Below are 24,187 nucleotides of genomic sequence, written 5' to 3' on the forward strand. Positions count from 1 at the left end.
AAGCCTATGACCAAACCCATTACTTCCAATAGTTAACCCAAAAATTGGCCAAATAGTAGCTTTGCAACTACCCATATAGATCAACCAAATAAAAAAAAATTGATAATGGTGCTTCTGAATCCGTACACCTTTCACTTTACAGTGACCACTTCTGTGGCTTTAATGTTACTAACGACTTTTATGATTTTATGATGGAAGATGAAAATGATAATGATGACATTATGGTGGATGGTGATTACATAAGTCCACCATATCCCAATTTTATGAAGACAATACTTACAAAGAGGCCAATCAATCTCAAATCCTGTCACAGTACCCATGCTTCCTACAAAATCAACACCTTTGCAGCTAATCTCTGAACTTACACAGCAACACTAATTGTATCATAAGTAACTAGTCCCGATCATGAACTTGCATTACCTCCTTAATTTTCATCTTAAGTTGATCAATCTTAACCATCTCAGACAACTACAAAAAAGTCAAATAAGGCCAAGAGAAAAAATGGTAAAGTGCGGTCATCTCATATGCTTGCCAACAAAAGAAAAACTACTTCTATCAAGATAAAGGCTTCTTAAAGGATTGTATAATAGAGGTAGAAGAGACTAGTTGTTTCTGTTAAGTTTTTAAAGACCAGTGGAAAGAAAAGAAAAGTAAATTCTATATATTATTAGTTTGTTCAGACTAGGCCTAAGTCAACAAAGACAAGGTCAATTAGAAATTCCTCAACTGTTGGTCCTTTAACAAAGACAGTAACGGATGATTTGTGTCTTAATACTCAAGATGATTTTATATTTTTGGGTTGATTTAGAAAAGCAAGACATGAAAGTAATGATAAATTTGATGATAATGATGATGGCAATGATAGAGATAATGACTTGTTAGAGAGTTATAAAGGTGACAATGATTTAGTCCAATGCTATTATCAAATGATCAACATCAATTCAGTACAACGCCTCGTGTATTGTAGGGTTAAATGTTTGAGGATAGTACAGATCAGTGGAGTTTATGGATGAAACAATTTTGAAAAACATGAAGTCTTTTACAAGAGCTCTTCAAGATTTTTATATTCAAAGAGCTTTTCGAGATAGATGAGTGACGTTTGAGAGAAGAAAGATATTTTGTCATTGTTATGCATCCAAGTGTCCTTTTAAAGTATATGTTTCATTGTAGAAATATAGGGAATGCTTCTATATACGAAGTTTTCATAATACCTCTACATGTAAGGGGATTGTGAAAAATCCAGAGGGTTCCTTTACTTGGATTGTCAGGAAGTAGGAGAAGAAAATCATTGATGATCTTTCATTTTTTTGTGGATAACATGGTCATCGATATAAAAAAAAAATGTATTTGGTTAAGGTCACTTCATAAAAGGCTTATAAGGCTAAAAGAAAGGTTCTAGACTCAACAGGTGGTGGAAATCATATTCAGAGTTTTAAGAACCTTTGGGACAATGCTTTAGGGTGGGCAAATAATTCGATCCGATTCGACTTGACCCGATTAAAAAATCTGATTAAGTTTGGCTAAAAAAATAAAAAAATTAACAAATAATGAAATGAAAAACAAACAAATCGTGGTCCACACACAAATATATTAATACAATCATAATTCACACAACAATCAACACTCTTATTATTTTTTTATCCAGTCTTCAGTTTACTCTTCACAGCCTCACCTCACGCTCATCGGTCGTCTGTCTCGCTCATGGTTTGGATTTTTCACAAACATCGTAAAAGTAACTTGAAGCATGGACGCAACATACTACCAGTCCATCAATTCGATGTAGACACTAACACAATATAGCCACAACTGGTCATCATTTCTAATCAGATCTGTCAATCATCATTTGCATATGCAACCGCCAAATATATTGCCACCGGATCTACTGCTACAATGCCTCTAACCTTCCACCATCACCAAGTTCCTCTAAGCTCCACTCTTACCCAGCAACCTGAATTCTCTAAACTAGTAATCCAAATTGTGTCTTTGGAAATTTTGATGGTATGTACTAATTTTAATTTAAATTGCAATTGCTAAATTTTATGTTCGGTAGCTCTTAAGAAATATTTTGAAATAATATCTAAGCAACCCAAGAGGGAGGTGAAATGGGGTTTTTAAAAATTATGCAATTCTTAAAAAAAACTTAATGTTGTGCAAATTTTATTGAACTCGCAAGTGCACGAATCTATTGTAGAATAGATTAATGGTGACGAGTGTCGATCCCACGAAAAAGTGGATTTTAATTATGTGTAGAATTAATTTTCTACGTGGGTGGTTGGATTTATAGTGAAAATGATTTAGACTATCCTAAAATTTAAATTAGAATGGTGGGAATGAATTAAAGCGAAATCAATTGAAATGAAGCACTTGGGTATCTGGATCTATATCAACATGCACCATGGGCTAAATATTCCTTATTATTGTCAATTAAATCGTGAGGGGGGTTTCCACTCCTCATGAACCACACTCTAATCAATATGGTGCTAAGGGTTTATCGTGCCAAATAATAATAACCTTGTATTAGGGAGCTGGTTAAACCAGTGCAGTATCTCGACAAGATTATTATTATTTGTCGACAAAAAGTCAAAACATCCACAATAATTAGAGGGGTAGAGAAAGTAAATTTACCAAATAAAGTCCATGACACATGTTAAGATTTCACCTTCAACCCAAGCTTGAAAGAAAATTAGCTACTCATAATTGAACTAGAGGCAAAATGAAAATTTATTAAAATACGTAGAAAATACAAGATGGAGAAGGAATTATAGAAAATTGAACTAAAAAATGAATTCAGGGATATCAAATTTGGGGGGGAGCTCCCTTTTTATAGATATACTGAGTAAATCATGACCATCGGATTAAAAACATTTTAGACGCTCAGGATTGCGCTATGCCATCAGTCAACAGTACGCGGTTTGACCACGCGGGTTGAACAGTGAAACGGCTTGAATAGTGACACGATTTGGTTGTAAATGATCTCATGTATATGCATGTACCGTACGCACGATTTTTGATCCACTAACATGCTACCACATCACCGATCAACAATACATAAGAATTTTAGTCCAATGGAATCGTGACACCTCATCAGTCAATGCCACATCATCGTTCCATATATGTGAACATGGACAGTACCATACTTGTGAACAGTATCATTTTTCCTTTTATGCTCCTCCTAAGGTTTTCGACTGTCCTGAGTTCAAAAGTAATGTCCGTTTTGCTGTCTGATCTCTCGTTCATTGTGAAATGATCATGGATCTCCTAAAATACATAAAATACTTAATTATAATACAACACACATAATTAAATCACAAAAGACTTAAATAGATAAAAGTATGAATGTTAGTGAAACTTGAAGTGTAAAATGACGATTTTCTCCTTTATAAATATACACTTTCTAACACTCAACACTTAATGCAAATCTTAAAGTAATAATGAATAAATCAACCAAAATATAAAAAAAGATAAGGGAAGATAAATTCAAACACAGAGATTTTTAGGTGGTTCGGCCAATATTGCCTACGTCCACGCCTCCAAGCACACCAAGGTTGAAGATTCCATTGGTCAAGCCTTCAAGGCTTCAAGAACACTTACAATTGGCTTCTTAGGTATCAATCAATCTTTACATCCAGAGATTATCCCCAATCTCTTAACGCAAGTATATCCCAACACTTACAATCACTCAAAATAAAGATTACAAATTTATTTTTCTCTCAGACAATATATAAGATTACAAATCAATGCTTAATGTGTAAATAAATGAACAAGAATGAATTTGAAGCTCAATGAATATTGTATTCTCGATTATAAGCTCAATGATAACGTTGTGATCAACCCTTGTTTGAATTTGATTAAATTTATTTATAATTAGAGCTGAAAAATAGATGTTATTGCCTTTTTGCCTGAAATTGGATCGTCGTTAGCTGTTATCGGTTAACTGTTTTGACTTATCCACGTGACTGTTGAGTTGAATTTCAAATAAACAGTTGATCGTTTGCCACTATCGATTTGTCGTTAATTTCCAGAGACCTGCAAAATAAATTTCTTCTATCCGTTCTTGCTAAACGGTTGAAGATTAGCACGGAATGACATTCTGGAAATTATCGGTTAGCCATTTGAAGTTAACAATTCGCCGTTTAATTCCAGTAACCTACAAAACTCATTTGCCTTATCCGTTTTTGCTAACCAGTTCAAGCTTAAGGATTTATTCCTCTCTGGAAATTATTGGTTAACCATTTCAAAGTTACGGTTCACTATTTACTTGCAGAATCACAGTTTTAACCAAATTTCGCAGGGAATGATTTTCTGGTTAAAGTTAATGATTATCCATATTTCATGAACACATTTAGAAAGATTATACGGCTTTTGAGAAATTGTTTATTAATGAAAACTTTAACATTTTAATCAAAAACATTTAAAGTTTGTTATCATCAAAATTAATATAATGAACATCTACATGTTAACATATTTCTTCATATTGTCATATATATATATTTTTTATTTTTTTTCCAAAGACATAGGGCATAAAACTTTTCCTGGCCTGAATTGACCCTATTGACCCAAACCTAATTCGAACCATATCTAATCTGAACCCTATGGACTCACCCTGATCAGATTAGATTAGGTTATAGGTTCAGATTAAATTCGGATGAACTTTTCTCAACTCAATCAACCTAAAACCCAATCAAGCTTATCTAAACTCTATTTTGCCCAATCTTACTACGGTCACATCATAAAACAACAATTGTCAATGCTTAAAATTACAAAATCTGGCACCCTTGCTAACAAGTGTGAGTTCTAAAGGTTTGTCATAAGTTTCCCACAACTTAGAAATGGTTTTAAGAAGGATTGTAGATAATCTATTGGTCTTAATGGATGTCATTTGAAAGGACTACTTGCGGGTATACTCTTATCATCAATTACACTTGATACACTAAGGGATCTTTCTATCAGTAGTGTGTATATGTGAATCTAAGAACACTGAGAGCTAGACATGGTTATTGGGGCATTTGAAGGAGCATTTGGTTGATTGAAAGCATTTAACCTTTATGATGGATAGACTGAAGGGTATTTTTGAATGCCTCGAACTTGGAGTTTTACGAATCATAAAATAGGTGTGTAAAAACTAATAACGTTTATTGATTTAAAGTATTTTAGAGAAGAATATATTAATTATTTTTTAATATTCAACTTTATATGATCTAATTAAGTATTTAAAGTATTTTATATAATCTAATTAAGGCTTTCAAGGGTAACTTGATGTTTCCAAAAGTAAAAGGGTAATTAAAAGATTTATCTTTCACCTAGGGGTAGGTCAAGATTAACCCTTTTATATGTACTATCGCAATAAAATAAAATCAATTCTTTCCCTTAACAAGTATTATGCAAGGCAATTATTTTCCAACTTAACATAAATATTTCCTAATGTTCAACTGAGATGTGAGTACTAGAAGGTTGTCAAGGCTGTAAATAAGGATTATTTTGTAAAAGCAATGAATAATATAATGAAAGTTGATGTACACTCAATTAGTTGAGGAAAATCGATCTAAAATAGTGGTCAGTTCATGCTTTTGTTAAATTGGTAAAATGTGATTATATAACAAACAACATAACTGAGAGTTGAAATGCATGTCCCGGAGATATGAGTAAGACACCAATAATCACCTTGGAGAAGTATATAAAAAAGAGAATGATGCAAGCAATCATCGAAAAATAGAATGTCTAAGATGGAGAACTAAAGTTCCTTCTTTTATTAATAAAATGATGAGCAAATTACTTAAGGCTGGTAGGTTATTTCATGTTATACCAATAAGTGAAGTGCTGTTTAAAGTTAAGGATAACAAAAAGCCTTATATAGTTAATAATAAGAAGTCTTATGTGGTTAATTTGAAGGATATACATATGACTGTGGGTTGTGGCAGATTAATAATCTACCATGCAGTTATGCAATGCCTTGATTGCTAATTTAAGGACTAATTATAAACCATATATTGATCTTTACTTCACAAAAGAGGCTTTCTTAAAATGTTATTCAGACATCATTTATCTTTTGCTTGACAAGTCTTTAATTACCACACACATAGGCCAATGAAATCTTGCCCTTAAATGTTTATAGACAACCTGATAGGCCCAAGACTTGTAGATGAAGGGAACCTGGTGAATAACCATCCCATAAGAGAAAATTCACAGTTTCATATGAATACTATAGAGGCGTTAAGCCTAATACAATAAGTTGTCATCATAATCTAGCTAGTAGAAGCAAGAACGCTATAACAATGATGGTAAAGCTTATTCTCTTGTATGTCCATCAATTTATGTCTTTTTTTCCATTTACCAACATCTGCTTCAATACCATCTGACGAACGTTAATGTTATTCATAATCTTTAGACGCATTGAAAGAATTTGGTAGTAGCTTAAAGCTTAGGTGCATCATTTCCAAGAATGAATGATGCTTCTACCTCAATGATTAGAACAAACACACCTACAAGCATAGAGTTTTGATGCCTAAACAACTATAGCACCAACACCAGCACCAACACGACCATCTGGTGCTACAGAGAGTGTTAAAACTACATCAGGTTTGTTTAAATTTTATCTTCAAATGGTATTGAATGTTGTTTAATATTTAGAAGATGATGTTAATGATTGTGTTTGATTATTAATATAAGTTTGTTTTAAATATTAACATAGATAAAATATTAATGTGATATAAGTAACGTGATATAAGTTTGTTCGAGACATGTTTATAATTGTATTTCATTTGTTGCTCAATATATAAGTACCAGCAAAGGTTTAACAAATAGATAAGCTAGACAAGTATTAGAAGTTGCATTGCCATATGCAATAGGAATTGAGATTATAGAACAAACAACTACTTCATGAATCACTTCACAATCTGCCCCTCGTGTAAGAAAGACAAAAAGAGATTTAAAGGGCAAATCAGTCCTTCATATTTGCAATAAGTTGTTTAATATGTTGTTTGGTTCAAATGCACATTCAATAATGTTGTTAAATTTCCTATGTTTCGTTAAAATTTAGTAATATTGTCAGTTTTTATTGCAGAGTATGTTTGAAGTGAAGGCGTAGGGCAGCATCATTCATTTTATGCAACATATTCACCAAGAAATGATGCTGGTCATTTGGTGTAACTTTTGTAGTTAATATAATGTTAGGGCAATAAATATGATAGTTGGAAAACAACAAAGTTAGTATATTTTTTGGGCATGTAGCACTTTATTTTTTGGAGAAAGATAAGAGTAGCAGCAGAAGGGTGAAAACAATGAACTAGAATTCTATGAGATATTCATTGCAAAATACACATATACAAGAAGAATAGCTCTTGCGCTAATGATTTACTCTAGAAAGTGCACATTTAATAAAGGTTAAAATTATCATTTTTCACTTACAGTGTTGATAACATTAACAATTTCACTACATTAATAAATCCCTAACCTATTTTATGAATTATTAATTTTTACATCTTTTTAATTATGATTTTTTTTGTGTTTGCAAGTAATTCCTTGAAATCATGATGCTTGGATCGGAAAAATGGACGTGAAATTTGGATTCCAAAAACTCAGAAGCCATAAGAGATTTTCTAGCCCTTTAATTTGGAATTATTGCTAAACATATGAGATTGTGCCATGTGTTTGAGCTCTTGTTATCACATTGAATTTGGGCAGGTAAACTATCTTGACAAATGAGATCAACAACCTTGACAAATGGGCAAAAGAAGGTCGCCACTTTGACTTGAAAATAGTAGTCAATCATGTTGAATCCAACGATCCATAATGGGTGTAAATTTTAGACCCTTGGATTGTACTACTAAATTTCATCTAAATGTTGTGATTATAAGCTCACTAAAATATCATGTAAATACCCACACTTGATCATTCAAAACTTTGCCTATAGAATGGAAAGAGCTCTCATAATTGAGGTGTGTTGGATTTTAGGAGAAAGAAGAAAAAAAAAAGAGAATTTATGGTGGATTTTAGTGGTGAGTATTTTGGGTGTAAATCTAGAGTGAAGTTTACAAAAAAAAAAAATCTCTTTTCTTTCCCCTTGTTTTTAATTTTCTTGTATTGTACTTCACAAAGTTTATTAAATAAAATGAGTGTTTTTCTTTTAAACATGAGCAACTAAATTTTCTAGGCAGAAGTGAAAGGTGAAGCTGAAGGATTTAAATCATAGAATTAATTACTCTCTCAAAATGAGTTTTAAGTTTATTTTATTTGTTATATGTTTATAATTTATATTTTTTTATTGGCTACTTTTATGTCATATTAGTTTGTAAATCTAGATCTCATTTGGATCTATATGGAATTCTAACATAATATCGACACTCCAATATAACTATAGTACATTGAGTACTTGATTCCATATTTATCTATACATATAGTCAATTAAGAATTAAATGACATAATAATTAACTGACTAAAGAAATGCAAATTATAAGAATGAGAGTGTATTATGACTATATTTAAAAACCAGTAGCTGATCTCATAACCTCAGTATTTTTCTAACATTTGCCCATACCATGGGTTTGAAATATGGAGGTTAGTGTCATATTTGTACAAGGGACTAACATCCCAAAGTAGGCAGGTTATTGAAATGATGCGTAATAGAGAATTTAGAGACAAAAATCCTGAAGTTGCATTAGATTATCTTGTCTATATAGCAGAGAATGCACAACATTATGACATAGTGTATTGGTTCTTATAAGTCATTAAGTAAACCCCAATCATCTCCATTTGATGAAGGCATGTACAACATTGGAGAAGACTATGACTTTCAAGCCAAATTTGCATCTTTAGCTAAAAAAGTAGAAGCATTTGAGTCAAAAAAGATGATGATGTAAAATTTATTCAATATATTTCATGTTATGTTTGTAATTCTATTGACCATTCTACGTAGGATTGTCCGAGATTGCTAGCTCTAAAAGAGTGTTTGCACAAATAAGTGAATGTTATAGACAATTTCAAAAGACATAATCTTAATCTATACTCACAACCCTACAACTCTGGTTGGAGAAACTATCCAAATTTTATTTAGAAGAATGACAGTCATGCACAACCGTTATAACAACCTCCTCTATGTCAGAACTTCTAAAACTCCCAAAGTTACCCATCTTATGTCCCACCACCAAAAAAAGCTCTTCAAGATACATTGCAATCATTCATAGAAAAACAAGAGTCCATTAATAATCAAACCATGCAAATCCTTACCAACCAATTTGATAGATAGTATGTCCAAACTGATATCAGCCTTCATTATTTAAGAAAAAGTAAGTTTCCTTCCCAATTAGAATCAAATCCCAAGAGTCAACAAAATCCTCAAATGAGTAGCATAGGAAACCAAAACATAAGCCAAGTCAAACTGATTATGACCATTCGTGATAGTAAAGTTGTTGAAAAACACATTCTTAATACTCATGAAATTAATAAGGAATCAATTTCAGAGAGTAATGAATAGTTTGACGAGCCTTTAGCCCATCAAGAGATAACAACTCTCCTCTATTAACCCCATTTCCTCAAGTACTAATCAAGCCAAAGAAATCAAACCATAGTCTAGAGACTTATAAAGTTTTCAAACAAGTGAAGGTCAACTTTCCTTTGCTAGATACTGTTAAATAGGTACCATCTTATGCTAAATTTCTTAGAGATATGTGCATTGTAAAAAGGAAGCATAAGGTGCAATAGAAATCTTTTCTAGCAAAACAAGTTCCATTCTTTCAACTAATTGCTCTAAAATATAAAGATCTTAGTTTCCCAAATATTTTACCCATTATTAGAGAGCATAAATTTGAACATGATTTGCTTAGTCTAGATGCTAATGTCAATTTACTTCCTTATTATGTATACTAGCAACTTAATCTTGGTGAATTAAAACTAACCTCCAATAATCTTTTGCTTATAGATAGGTCGATTAAGGTACCAAAAGAAACAATTGAAGATGTGTTGATTCGAGTTAATAAATTTATATGTCTTGTGGATTTCGTTGTTTTGAAAACTAAACCAATTATTAATGAATGCAAACAAATTCGCATCATATTAAGTTGACCATTTTTAGCCACTGCTAATGCTTTGATTAATTGCTGGAATTGAGTGATGAAATTATCTTTCTAAAACATGACATTGGAACTCAATGTATTTAATGTGTAAACAACCTCATGACGTAAAAGATGAAGATAATGAGAGTGAGGAAATTAAACTCATTGAGGAACACATTCAGGATGAGATTTTTACAAATTCTGTTTTTCTAGTTCATTTGAAACGAGTAAGAAATCGAAATATAATGCCGGTAGCATAGCTCTATACTTGATTCTACATAGGTTTCTAAAGATAACAGTAGCCAATTAAACCATGAACAAATGAGACAACTTGAAGAGACAAAGGAAGAGGAGGTACCCAAGCTTGAATTAAAGCCCTTACCAAAAGGATTAAAATATGTGTACTTAGGAGATTAATAAATCTATCTAGAGGTAATTTCTTCTCAACTCACAAGCAATCAAGAAGGTATGCTATTGATTGTTCTAAAAAAACACAAAGCTGTATTTGGTTGGACCTTTAAGGTCATAAAGTGCGTTAATCCTTTAATTTACACACACAAAATACACTTACCAAAAATGCCAAAACAACCTGTCAACTATAAAGAAGACTAAACACTGATATGCAAGAAGTGGTAAAGAACGAGATCTAGATGTAGAATTTATCCATTCTATCTTTAATAGTAAATAGATAAGTCTAATATAAGTAGTACCAAAGAAATCTAGAATAACTATTGTAAAAAACAACAAAGATGAGCTAATATCAACATGAGTCCCATTTAGTTGGAGTATGTGCATTGATTATAGAAAATTGAATGATGTCTGATACGACTTAAAAGTGTTTAATTTACTCCCAAATATAAGAGTGCCTAGTTATACTATAGCTTTGTGAGTCCGAGGTCGATTCACAGAGAAAATATTTAATTTATTTATTTTAATTTATCTAAAAAATGAAAATAAAATTTGAATATATGCAATTTAATTTGAGCAAAACTATAAAATTAAATTAATTAGGGTTATGGATCCACTCTCAGTAATAAATACAATTTAATAAATTCTTTTTATTTTTAGTTTATTGCCCAAATGATTAATTGTATAAATTAGAATTATTTTCCCCATAATTTTATTATGGATTAAGTACTTAGTGTACCAAAATTTAACTTGTTTATAATAAGTCAAAATACTATTTTACCATAATTTATACTAAGATATTAAGAATTCATTGTGCCAAAACCCATGTTTGTCTACAACAAATCAAATTTTCAAAATATAAAATATGGATAAAATTAGATGGAAAATAATTTAATTCATATAATTAAAAATAAAATTAGATTAAATCATATTTTCTTACTAAGAATCTCACATTTCCCTAACTATTAGTATTTAGCTAAAAATATTTGAAATAAAGCTAGTTATTAAAATAATAAAAAAAATATAATTAAAAAATAGTATTTGAAAATTAAAAATAAAACTAATTTTATTTATTGAAAATATATTACAAATAGCGATGAGAAGAAGAATTTGAGGGGAAAGAAGAGAAGAAAATGTGTAGAGAGATGTCCCCCCCTCTATTTATACTAATACATGATTAATCCACACCACAAAAATAAATAAAACTAATTACATCTTAACCACACAAATAAATAAAACTAATTACATTTGTCCCACTAACAAAATATAAATCTAACTTAATCCACTCAAGCACACCCAACACATTCCACTAATAATTACCACATCTAACATGGCAAAAACTTATAATTTCACAATTACCAAATTTACCATTGTAAAAACTTATAATTTTACAACAAAAGTCGTGGATACTCGTCAACAATGATCTAACTTTCCAGACCTCTAGAATCTAAATTTGACATCCGTACATTTGTTTGGAGTCTCAAATTGCGTGAAATTATTATTTTTACCTAATAAATACATAAAAATACAAAAAATCAAATATTTAGAAAAATATTTAGAAATTCACAATATGCTACATAATTACAAATGTAAATTATAATATAAGCACAAAGTAATATTTTTACCCCTTAATAAACATGGAATTTTTAATATTAATCAATGCCACTAAAAAAGACTATTTTTCTCTTTTATTTTTAGACCAAATGCTTGAGAGAGTAACAAGACATCCTTATTACTATTTTCTTGATGGATACTCAGGCTATTATTAAATTCCTATAGCCTTAGAGGATTAGGTTAAGGCTACATTCAAACGCCCATATGGAATATTTCATTTAAGAGAATGTCTTTTAAACTCTGTAATGCTCTTGTAACATTTTAGAGATGTATGCTAAGCATTTGGAGTGACATGATTGAAAATTATTTGGAAGCTTTTATGGATGATTTAACTATATTTGAAAATTCTTTTGACACTACAAGTCTACAAAAAAACTGTTAATAGATGACAGACAACTTATGACAGATTCTAGGTATATCATAAAATTATCATAGACTTGTGATATAATTTTCAATCTATCATAAATTAATAATAGTCTTGTGATAGAAATATTTTCTATCATAAATTTATGATGGCTTTATGATAGGATTATCATTTATCACGAACTTATGATAGAATCGTGATAGAAATTAATCTATCAAGAAATTATGATAGAAAAATTACTTTAACCATATTTGACCCAAATTTTATATATTATTTTATTTAAAAAAAATAAAAGGTTCGTTTTAATAATTAAAAAAAAAAGAAATGCTAGCAAAACTGTATTGTTTTGGGTACTTTAAACTTTCTTTCTTCCTTTTTTTCTCCGTAATTTTTAAACGAATACAAACTTAGAAAATAAAACGCTGCTTCTCTCGTCTCTCTCGTTTTCTTTGTTTTTTTCTCTTCTTTCATTTTCTCGAGAAATCATAACGAAATTTTCTCGGGAACCAAACAGTTTACAAATCCTTTGATTCTAAAGGAAAATGCAGTACCAGAGGTTGAAGCAGCATCAACAGTAGCAAAAAGCACTGGTGCAAGAAGCACTTCTTCAACAGCGGCCTCTTAGCCACTCCTCATGTCCAATTTCTCATTTGCATGTTGTTTCTCGTCGCTTATGTGAATCCATTATGCCGTGATTTTGATTGTGTTTTCATAATTTCAAGCTTTTGATTTGTTCGCACTATTTAGGGTTAGCTTGTGTGATTTCAATGTTCTTATTTGTTTTGGTTTTTAATTTTCAAGTTTTGCTAGAGTTAGGTTTTGATGATTCTTGTTTTGTAAAAATTGTTCAAATTTCTGGGTGTTTGTTCAAATTTTCAAGATTTGTTCAATTTATTTTACTTTCCAGATGCGTATTTTCGATCTCCTCAGTCAGCTCGCTGCCGTTTCTTAATTTCGTTTCAGGTTGGCGGCGACCAGGGTTGATTTGGAGGGAAGCGTTTCGTCCGTCTCAGTATCATCTGAGACTTCGTCTAAAGAGGAAGCTTTACGGCATTCAGAAGCCATAAAAGATTTCAGTTTGGGGTTTGCAGAAAGGGCTTTCTCTACTGCCGGCACTACTATCGTTTCTGCCGTTATTGTTAATCCTCTCGATGTCGCTAAGGTTTTATAATGACTCTACTCCACCTAAATTTTCATTTCATTTTTTCTTTATTTAACTTATTCATTGCTAATTTTGCTCTGTTATATCGAAATTTTTCTTCCCTTCAATTGTCATTTTCTTATTTTTTATTATTGTTAGTATTATTATTATTTTTTCTACTTGTGAGAATCGTATTGTGGATAGATGTTAATTATTGTTTCTCTTTATCTCAAGAATAGAATCCAAATGTTGTGTCATTATTCTCAATCCTTGAGAAGCTATGATTTTTTTAGAGAATGAAAGAAAAGGACGCAAAAAGATTGAAAAATTAAATTTTCTTTATTTACTTTTCATGATTCTTTTACTAATTATTATAAATATTTTAAACGTGGGCTAAAGTCGCCCAACTATTTTCTAAATTTGAGTGATGCTTGTTGCATGGATCCTCTATCTCTTCTCCAGTTTTTTTCAGAAATCTTGGTCTTCACATTGCTTCATCTTTTGAGATTTCATGATGAAGCTACAAACTACAAAGCTAATAGATTTCCTGCCTTCATCTTCAGACAAGGTTGCAAGCCCAGGCTACTGGCGTCCCTTATGAGGGTCTATGTCATACAGCATCTTTTGAAAGTAACATGGCATGTGAACTGCCCTTTTTGGGATTCTTTACTTTGCATTGTACACTATCCGAAATGGTATCTTATGAGGAAAGAAAATGCTTGAAACGTTGATATTAGAGAAAGTGGGGTATCTTCTCTGTACATGAACAGCCATATCAAGAAAAAAATCTTTGTGTACTGATATCAAAATGACTTATATTGAGCACACATAATAGTCTTACCAAAACTAAGTGATATTTTACGTAATGAAATTTCATCAATTGCTATTGTGGTCTAAGCTCTTGCCATCGTCTAACTTCTGTAGGTACTAAATGTATTAAGTGTTAGATAACTTGTTAAGAGAATGAACCCAAATGTTTTAAAAATGCATGTCATATGTTTTGCTTTCCTCTGGTTTTCCCCCTTGGTTTGCTTTTGTTAAATTTGTCTCCTCCTTTCCTTCAGTTAGTATTTTGAGAGGGTTGGAATGATAAATGTGATAGATGAATTCTCTTTTATGTTATGATCATTATGCATATGCATTACTATTCTTACTGCCCTATGTTATATGATCTTGTGACGAGTGCTGTATTTCAAATTGTTTCTGTAGATGCTTCCAGATATGAGAAATTCTCTGATCATGCACGTGTGCAGTTCCAGGCTCTGAACCAGCTCCAGAATGTAATAGATATAAAGGAACACTGGATGTTTTCTACAAAGTCGTACGCCAGGTTGGTGGATACAAGGACTTTATGAATAAATTACACATATATCTGATAAAAAGAATTGAAGTTTTCCAAAAGTGCATAGTTTATGCTGTGGAGAAAAGCTTTCCTTGGACTATTTTTATCCTAAAGAGTTTTATATTGGATCTTTGTAAAGCTATTGTATCTCCAAAGAAGAAAGAGATCCTAGAAAGCAGTTGTTATAGTTCACAGGAAAATTATGAAGAAGAAAAACTAAATTCAATCGGAATTACATGTTAATACTCCTGATTTCCTATTTAGATGACGTCATTTTTCTAGTCCTAAAGTGCTTTGATCCATGAGCAAAATAACTCCGTAAGAACTGGGATTTGTAAAGAATGTCTTATAGACATTTTTTAGAACAAGTCAACTGATGGCATTTTAGTGTACTGCATTATACTTGCAGTGTGATTACATATATTATGGAAAGAGATTTTGTATTGTGTAGTTAATGTGCCTTCAATAAATAGATTGCTTGGTGCTACTGTTGGTGAATCTTAAATTTTGATCTTTAATATCAAAGCTTTCATAAGAGCTAAACATGCGCAGGAGGGATTTACCCGACTATGGAGAGGCACTTATGCAAGTTTAGCATTGTCTGTGCCAACAGTAAGTCTCTCCTGTACATAAATTGCTTGTGTTTCTTCAAATATTTCATCCCATACATTAGTGTGGCATTGAAATTGTTTTGCATTCTGATGATTATCTTTTTTTTCTGTTAATTACTCGTTTCAGGTGGGAATTTACCTTTCTTGTTATGACAGTTTTCGCAATTTGATGGAAAATTTCACTACTGGCAATGCTCCACTGTTGACACCATATGTCCCCTTAGTTGCTGGGTCTGTTGCACGTTCATTAGCATGTATTAGTTGCTACCCCATCAAATTGGCAAGGACACAGATGCAGGTATATTTAAACTCACTATTGGCAATGCTTTTAATGAGTTTAATATTAAATTGTCAAATTGGTTGCCTCAAAATTGATTGATACTTTCAGTTTCTCCTATAAATTATAAGCTTTTTATGAGTTTAATATAGTTATTTGGCTTTTATGTTTTAGTGTTGTAGTTCTAAACAATGTAATAAATTTTTAGATTATTCAATGTATTGCCGCTAGAAGCGGGTATTGCTTCTAGAAGTCTTGCTGTTGGAATATTTCCATTAATCTTTGGAAGTTTTGTTGGGGAACTCGGCTCGGTGGCCGGAATTTGAATTACTTTTCTTGGGGTTTAATTGGAATTTAACTATTGTTTTATATTTTGGCATTCTTTTTTTTTTAATTTGGGATGTTTATTATGTATTGGTGGTAATGACATTGAATACTAGATATATTTATTTTGAAATTAATTTGTTGGATTGAATGGATGTTAATTAGTATTATTTTTTTATTTTTTTGACAATAATTAATTAATTAAATTTGTAAACAGGAATTCACAAAATAAATTATAATCACAATATAATTTTTTTAAAAAATTAAATTTATGATAGGAAATACACTTCATAAAGTCTGTCATAAAATATTTTCCACCAAAATTGAATAATAAATTTACAAATGACAATTTAATTTTCCACTAAATTTTTAAAAAATAGTGAAAATTTAAATAAATTCAAATTTAATTTTATTATTTTTTCTCATTAAAATATTGTGACGGATATATGACTATAAACTACCATTAAGAATTCATGACGGAAAATATTCTGTCATAAATTAATGACAATGACATAGATGACGGATGAACTGTCTGTCATGCACCACCTTCTATGACGATTATTTTTCCTCATCTATTGTCTATTTTCTTGTAGTGTGATAAATATCTTGATAATTTAGAAAGAGTCTTCGAAAGGTGTAAAGAAAAAAGGTCTTGTTTTAAATTTGAAAAAATGTCATTTCATGACTATTTCTAGAATTGTCTTAGGTTATGTCGTGTCTACAAATGGAATTGAAGTTGATAAGATCAAAGTTGAAATCATCTCAAAATTACCTTCACTAAAGACAGTTAAAGAAGTTTGTTCTTTTTTATAACACGCAGAGTTCTATAGGAGGTTTATAAAAGACTTTAGTGGTATATCTAGGCTACTTTGTAACTTTTTGATAAAAGATACACCATTTGAGTAGATTGAAAAATGTCATAAAGCCTTTGAAAAGACAATTAGTCTTCTAACTTCAGCCCCTACAATGCAATCTACATATTGGTATTTACTATTTAAATTAATGTGTGATGCTAGCTTATGTTGTTGGAGCTGTTTTAGGACAAAGAAAATAAGGTAAGCCCTTTGTTATCTATTATGCATGTAGAACATTGAATAATGCCAAAATAAATTACATCACTAATTAAAAAGAATTACTTACGACAATATTTGCATTAGATAAATTTTGATCATACTTGATTAATTAATCTATTATTATTTATTCTAGCCATGCTACTTTTAGATATTTAATATCTAAACAGGATACCAAGCCAGATTAATACAATGGATTTTGCTACTCCAAGAATTTAATCTCAAAATCAAGAACAAAAAGAGGGCAAAAAATGTAGTTGCAAATCACTTATCAAGAGTTACAAATGAGTTTTTAATTGATACAATACCCAACAATAATTTTTGTCCCTGATGAGTTTTTATTTTCCATACACAATATGCCTTAATACACCAACATTGTTAATTTTCTTGCAAAATGTGAAAATGCCATATGATTAGAACTCTCGGGATGGGAAGAAATTCTTAACAGAGGTAAAAAGTTGGGATGACCATACATATTCAAGTATTGTTCTGATCAAATTTTTTAAAGATGCATACCAGACGACGAGATAAGTAATATCATTCAATTTTGCCATTCTAAAGCATTTGGTGGCCGCTTTTCTTCAAAGAAGACAACTGCAAGAATATTTCAATGTAGATTTTGTTGGCCTACATTATTTAAAGATTTGCATGCATTTTGTAAAATGTGTAAGAATTATTAAAAGTTAGGGTCCATCTCCAAATAAAATATGATGCCTTTAAACCTCATCTTTGTCATTGAAATATTTGATTATTGGAGATTAGATTTTATAGGTCTTTTCCCATCATCATTTAGATTTGTATATATATTGGTTACTGTTGACTATGTTTCGAGATGGATTGAAGCGATCCCTTCTCGGTACAATGATCACAAAACTATGATTCACTTTTTCAAAAAGAAAATATTTTTAAATAGATTTGGAATCCCTTGAGCCATTATCAATAATGGAGGTGAGCATTTTTGTAACAAGTTATTTGAATCTTTAATAAAGAAACATGAAATTACATAAAAAATTACCACTACTTATCACCCTCAAATAAGTGGTCAAATTAAATTAGCAAACAAGGAGATTAAACAAATTTTAGAAAATCCGGTTAACCCAAATCGAAAGGATTAGTCTCTTTGACTTACTGATGGACTTTGAGCTTACCGCCCTACATTTAGGACATGTTTAGGAATGTAACCATATTAACTAATTCATAGTAAACCTTGTCACTTACTGGTTGAACTTGAGTATAAGTCAATTTGGGCTATTAAAGCTTTCAATTTAAATCTCAATGATGCTGGCAATGTGTGAAAATTATAATTGAATGAACTTGAGGAATTAAGAAATAATGCTTATGAGAATTCTAGAATTATTAAGGTAAGAACTAAAGCTTTTCATGATAAAAGAATTTTTCAAAAAACATTTGGGATTGATCAAAAAGTGATGCTTTACAATTTTCATCTTCATTTGTTTCTAGGGAAGTTAAAGTCATAGTAGAGTGGTCCATTTATTGTGAAAAATGCATATCGACATAAGGCCGTAGAAATTGAAAATTCAAATAATAGTAATAAATTCAAAGTAAATGGACAAAGATTGAAACCATTCTTGGAAAACTCAATGTCTCAAGAAACCTTTCTTCTCTTTGATCTTGATTACTGTGGAAATTAAATTTCATCTTGTTACATGTTTTTGTTTTTGCTTCCGTTTTGTGTTTTTGTGTTTTTCAAGTTAATTCTTCCACCCGGTTAAATGGCGGATAATGGTACTTTGTGACTCTACAGTGGGTTCATTTACTTCTCCCATAATAACTAAAATCCTAAAAATAAGCATGAAAGAAATACAATATAACTTGCATAACCGTTTTCCTTCTCTCCCTCAAAATGCTCTCAAAAATATTTACAAAGCTCGTGTTGAACGATTGTGTCTGTTAATGATCCATAGGATTCCAGCTGATATTCATTCGTTAATTGAAGCATAGGTTCAATTAGCTAGTGAATTTTCTAATTCATTTATTTCTTATATGCCTAGTTTTGGAAAGAAAAAAAACACATTTGCTAGAAAAAGAAAAGTTAAACAACTTGGCTCTAATTGTCATAAATGTGCAAGACTTTCTTGTGAAGCATATTGCAAAACTTTAAAAATAGTTTGATAGTCGTGAAGATAAAATTAAATTCATTAAGGATTACCTAAATAAAAAATCGTTAGATGATATCTTACAATCTCTTGAGATGCATCTAAGTGGATATGTGCAACGCGAGATACACAATTTATGGACACATTTCTTAAAAGAAACTGCAAAATTTGGTCTTGGGAATTTGACTTTAAAAAACCAAGTTTGCCAATTTATAAGAAAATTGGATGGAAAGTCATCCCCATCCCATAAAGGCCATTCAAGCAGTTATTGGACGTAAAACTAAAGGAAGACGTGAGCTACAATCACAATTACCAGTATATATCATTTTTTATTATTATTTTGTTGTAACTTTTTTAACTTCTTGATCTGAATTTTCCTATAGCATTTGACTAATTATCTTTCCTAATTTTCCTGACACTCTGTTTGACAAATTGCCAACCTCCGCATTTATTATCTTTGACGCATTGCCTTTCTAGGATTTATAAATAATTTGTTATATATATCTCTTTCTTGTGTGGTCCAAATCCTTAAAGAAAGAGAATCATAATAGTAGTAGAACTAGTTCGAAAGTTTAAAAATATTTGTGTATTTTGTGGATCAAGTTATGGATATACTCCAAACTTTATTAATGCTACCAAAGACCTTGGGAGGGCGTGAACGAAAAATACAGTCGATATACGAAGGTAGTGATCTTGGACTTATAGGGATTATCTCATAAACTGCAAATACTAGAGGGAGTTAAGTTTTGGGTATAATCCAAAATCTTTGGCTAAAGCGAACATCATTAAAAAAAAAAACAGAAAAGAGTTCATTGTCACATGTATCCATGAACATCTCATTGCAATGATTGAGCATGCTGATGCTTTTATTGCTCTTCTAGGTAGACTTGGCGCTTTAGAATAAATCTTTACCGTTGTATCTTGGGCACAATTGACAATCCACAAAAAACGCATCAGGCTGTTAGATGTAAATCATTACTATAGTCTCTTGATGATATTTCTTGATGATACTATAAGGCATGATTTCCTTCCCCATTTATCATAAGAATCCTTGTCCATGCCAAAGCCGCTATTGAATTAATTGATCGACTACAAAAATTTCAGCCTACAACCAACCTCTTCTCTTATAAATTAGATTGGTCAAATACTGATAATGGCAAGAAGAAAAAAATGGTGGACTTGAATCATCATTTATAACTTTTTCCCCTTTTCTTATATACTAGTTGATGAGCATATAATATATGCATATTTTACCCTTAATTAAATAATTACTAGTTATATTTATTTGTTATTTTTAATTAATTAACTTATTTTATTGAATAGGGAATTAATTAGAGATTATGGATAAAAAGAGCATAAAGGAGTTCAATTTGTGAGCATTAAAGATTAATTAACTTGGAAGCAATTTATGCAATTTTTTATCACTACCTTCGTATAATTTATGCAATTTTTAAGCATTAAAGATTAATTTTCTTTGAGCTATTTAATTTATGCAATTTTTGAGGCTATCTTCATGTTTTGTTTAAAGCTTGTTGTTCTTTTCATTTTATTTTTATTTTAATTCTTTAAAAAATGATGTTTGTAGGTATCATCACTGAAGCCCTCACGAGACTACAACTCGTCCACTAGGGCCGCCTAGGGATTTAAAGGCTTGTTGCATACGCTAAATGCAATCGTGATTACCTACGAAAGTGGTTTAGTTAGGATTTATTTTTTGTTTTGTTATTTTTATTTTTGTTTTAAGTTTTAGTTTTGCTCGAGGACTAGCAAAATCCAAGTTTGGGGGTATTTGATGAGCATATAACATATGCATATTTTACCCTTAATTAAATAATTGCTAGTTATATTTATTTGTTATTTTTAATTAATTAAATTATTTTATTGAATATGGAAGTAATTAGAGATTATGAATAAAAAGAGCATAAAGGAGTTCAATTTGTGAGTATTAAAGATTAATTAACTTGGAAGCAATTATGCTTATATGCATGTTCATTTAAGATAAGGAAACCGAACTCAACAAATGCATTCACCATCCACATGCGGACAAAGAGGAGAAAGTGATATTAGCTTTAAAAGTGGCCAGCACATGAGGATTAAATGAAGCTTGATTAGGCTTTGCATAAGTGGGCCCGTGTTGAGCAATTAAAAGAGGAAACAATTTATGGCTTATGGCGGGCACGTGTGAGAGTTAAAGCAAATAAAAAGGCAAGCCTTTCGGCTTTAGCCTTTAGGATTTAAGAGGTGGAGCCCATTTTAAAGATTATAAAAGGGAGTTTTGGCTTTTGGAGAGGGAGTAGCCGCCAGAGGAGAGCAGATGCGAGACATAGAGAATAGAGGGTAGCGGCAACAGCACTTTGGCTTCCCATGGATGATTTTATTTTTATTTTTTTGCTCTCAATTCAAGTATGTATAGCTAATTTTCTTATACTGAGGTTAAGGATGAAACTTTATTTAATAAAATAATTATCTTTTTATTTATTTAATTTCCTATATATATTCTTTAATGATTATAGTTTTTATTTCACATCATTAATTGGATGTTATTAAAATCTTTTCATCAATTCTGTCATGCATTATTGATTGTTAGAATTAATATTCAATTAAATCTATGCTTGGATTTATAAAGTTTATACATGATTATCTTTGATTCTATGTCTTGCATTAAATTGTTTACATAGAGTGCTTAGGAAAACTTTGACTCTTTGTTATTCAATATGTTTACATGGGATGCTTAGATGTCATATTATTAAGCAGAAAAAAAAAACCTACATTAGATTTAATTACTTGGGCTTAATTGTTATATCCATGAGATGACATAGATTGATTTCGAGTTGTCACTCTAAAATTAGGGATTAATTAATAATTAGATAATCACTAGTTGAATAGTGGTGGATTTTGAAACCTTAGTAATTCTTATCTTATTGAATTCTTCTTTATTTTAATTGCTTCCTTAGTTTAATTGGTTTAATTTTCTTAGAAACTTAATTTGGTCAACTAGGTTAGAATTAATATTAATTTTAGATTTAAATTAGACTTTTCAATTTATAACAATCCATGTGGGATCGACCTCGTTAGCACTATTCTATTTCTAGATTCGTGCACTTGCGAGTATATTAAAATTTTCACAACAAGTTTTTGGCACCGTTCCCGGGGATTGTGCTAGAAAGTCAGTTTAATCTAGGTTAATTTGATTCTTCAACTAGTTATAATTTAGGTTGTCTTTTATTTTATTTATTCAATTTTTATTTTTAAAAAAACACAAATTTTTTTTAATTTTATTTTGAATTTATTGTTTAGTTGTTTGATTTCTTTTATTTAATTTTGTTTATTTTTATTATTGTTGTTTTATTTTTCTTCTTTGTCTAGGTAGTTTATGAGTGTTTGGGAACGCGATTCAACAAATCGTTTGGTAAAATAAAGAGTCGAAAATTGATAGTAGTCGAGATAGTTCTTCAGAAGTGATGGATGACCCCAATAGATTATTGTTAATACTTCCACCAGTGCAAGCAGAGAAAACCCTAAGAGAATATTTTTCACCACTTGCAGCCAACCAACCATCTTGTATTGTGTTGCCACAAACTACAGCAACACACTTTGAACTTAAGCTCTCTGTCATTCAACTTTTACCATCTTTCCATGGGTTAGAGAAAAAGGATCCATATTTGCATATTACGGAATTTCTTGACATATGCTCTACATTTAGCTTTCAAAATTTTAATGATGAGTCAATTAGGTTTCGTATGTTCCCTTTCTCATTAAAAGACAAAGCGAAAGCTTGGTTGAATTCACTTCTTGCTGGGTCTATTACTACGTGGGATGAATTCAATAATAAGTTCCTCACCAAGTTTTTTCCTATGTCTAAAACAAATGCCCTTAGGAGAGAGATAAGTGATTTTTATCAAAGAGAGGGTGAGCAATTTTATGAGTGTTGGGAAAGATTTAATGATTTACTCCTCAAGTGCCCCCACCATGGTTTTGAGAAATGGAGACTTACACAATGCTTTTATAACAGTTTAACCATGTCGAATCGTCATATGGTAGAGTATATGAATGGTGAGAGATTTTTGAACCTACATGAAGGGGCTGCATGGGATTTCTTTAATTCACTTTCTGAAAATTCTCAACAGTGGGATTTTTCAAATCAAAGGGAAAAATCATCTCAAGTTTCTAGAAAGGGGTTATATGAAGTTAAAGATGATTTTGATGTGAAATCCACTCTAGCTACACTTTCGAGGAAAGTATATACCTTAGCTCTGAACCAATCAATGAATCATCATCCTAGTGTAGCTAATGAGGTTTGTGCTCTTTGTTCTAACTTGTCTCATGCAGTACAGAATTGTCCATCATTACAAGCATATCAAGAGGCTTATTCTGAGCAGGTACATGCCTTGCAATCATATGAGAAAACCCCCAATAATCCATATTCACCCACATATAATCCTAATTGGAGGAATCACCCTAATTTTTCTTGGAAATAAAATCAACCTTTGTCAAACCAAGGAGGGCAACAATTTAACATGTCCAATCAACAATTTGTCCCTCCTAACCAAGTATATCCTCCTGCCCAACAACCTATTTCTCAATTTATTGCATCCCAACAAAGAAAACCTTCTTTAAAGGATACACTTCAAAGTTTCATTCAGTCAACCCAACAAGCTTTTCAGTCAAACAGTCAAGCTATTCTAAAGCTTGAACATCAATTGGGTCAATTAGCAACTACTGTAGCTGAGAGAGAAAAAAGAAAGTTTTCAAGTCAACCAATTCCCAATCCTAAAGGAGTGCATGAAGTTGGATCGAGTTCAAGCCATCAGCATGAAGAAGTAAAGTCTATTATGACCTTGAGAAGAGGAAAATTGTTTGACAACAAAGTGGA

At 31.0% G+C, this 24,187-nt stretch overlaps 1 long non-coding RNA gene and 1 other non-coding gene across 3 annotated transcripts; one reads left to right on the forward strand and one right to left on the reverse strand.

The window, feature by feature from the left end:
• Positions 1–12,801: 12,801 nt before the first annotated feature.
• Positions 12,802–16,172, forward strand: LOC102619053 (uncharacterized). 2 transcript variants are annotated; one of them, XR_008052019.1, is made up of 5 exons: positions 12,802–13,088; positions 13,396–13,594; positions 14,783–14,903; positions 15,468–15,527; positions 15,654–16,172. It is a non-coding gene; the product is annotated as an uncharacterized LOC102619053 (long non-coding RNA). The 2 variants fall into 2 exon arrangements; XR_008052020.1 differs by having other exon boundaries at positions 12,803–13,594.
• Positions 16,173–23,183: 7,011 nt separating this feature from the next.
• On the reverse strand, positions 23,184–23,290 carry LOC112495688 (small nucleolar RNA R71). The gene has a single exon (XR_003062017.2). It is a non-coding gene; the product is annotated as a small nucleolar RNA R71 (small nucleolar RNA).
• Positions 23,291–24,187: the final 897 nt, after the last annotated feature.

Source organism: Citrus sinensis, chromosome 9 (assembly GCF_022201045.2).
Source record: "Citrus sinensis cultivar Valencia sweet orange chromosome 9, DVS_A1.0, whole genome shotgun sequence".
NCBI lineage: Eukaryota > Viridiplantae > Streptophyta > Magnoliopsida > Sapindales > Rutaceae > Citrus > Citrus sinensis.